Source organism: Schistocerca americana, chromosome 7, assembly GCF_021461395.2.
Source record: "Schistocerca americana isolate TAMUIC-IGC-003095 chromosome 7, iqSchAmer2.1, whole genome shotgun sequence".
Lineage (NCBI taxonomy): Eukaryota > Metazoa > Arthropoda > Insecta > Orthoptera > Acrididae > Schistocerca > Schistocerca americana.
Window position 1 is genome coordinate 633,795,989 of NC_060125.1, and position 1,261 is coordinate 633,797,249.

The 1,261-nt window shown below is 40.6% G+C and overlaps 1 non-coding gene across 1 annotated transcript; it reads left to right on the plus strand.

Moving 5' to 3' along the window:
* Window positions 1–833: 833 nt before the first annotated feature.
* On the plus strand, window positions 834–908 carry Trnat-ugu. The gene has a single exon. It is a non-coding gene; the product is annotated as a tRNA-Thr (tRNA).
* The last annotated feature ends 353 nt before the right edge of the window (window positions 909–1,261 follow it).

Sequence of the window (1,261 nt, forward strand, 5' to 3'; positions counted from 1 at the left end):
GAGTATGGTGGTATGAGGTGGGCAGTGCATAAATGGTTTAATTCATATATAATTGGAAGACTGTAGAATGTTGAAATTAGCATTACAGATAGTCTGCAAAAAATCAGCAGGGGCTTCTGACTGGGAAGGAATCAAGAATAATGTCCCTCAGTCTTCAGTCCTTGACCTCTTATTGTTCTTAATATATATTGATGACTTGTCACTCTATATTCATGAAGATGCAAAACTAATTCTTTTTGCTGGTGATACAAGTATAGTAATCACACCCAACAGACAAGATTCAGCTGAGGAAATTGTAAGTAATGTCTTTCAGAAAATTATTAAATGGTTCTTTCCAAATGGACTCTCACTAAACTTTGAGAAACCACAGTGTACACAATTCTGTACAGCAAATGGCATGACACCATTGATAAAATGATAATTAAATGGGCACCCTAGCTGCAAACAGGCGTTGATGTACTTCATTGGGGAGATGTTGAAAATGTGTGCCCCGACTGGGATTCGAACCCGGGATCTCCTGCTTACATGGCAGACGCTCTATCCATTTGAGCCACCGAGGGGTATATATATATATATATATATATATATATATATATATATATATATATATATAGTTCAAATATGGCTATTGACCTTCTTGTGCAAACGCACACGCTATGCCCGAACTTGTACGGGACTTGGCTTGGTAGATTAATCATCTGCCACGAGTAATGAGTATGATGGGCAAACATCTATTAGGCGCACTACGAATGTAGTGGTGTGGGCATGTTGGGAATGTGGGTCTCACGGGGAGCGTGCAAGGGATAAGTCCCTGCAGACGCACTAACCTCTGTGCCCGCGGTGGCTCAGATGGATAGAGCGTCTGCCATGTAAGCAGGAGATCCCGGGTTCGAGCCCCGGTCGGGGCACACATTTTCAGCATGTCCCCAATGAAGTACATCAACGTCTGTTTGCAGCTAGGGTGTCCATTTAATTATCATTTCATTTCTAGCAAAGCTGCATGGTCATCCACCGTAACTGTTCTTTCGGGAACAGATACTACCGTCATATATACCATTGATAAATATATACTTTGGACAGAAGTCTATTGATGAGGCAGTAGATTCAAAATTTCTGGGAGTGTGCACTGATCAGAAATTGAATTGGAAAAAACACATGATGATATGCTGAAACGGTTAGGTTCAGCTAATTATGCTATTAGGGTTATTCCAAATTAGCCTACTATGCCTAATTTCATTCACTGGTTTTATATGGCATCGTA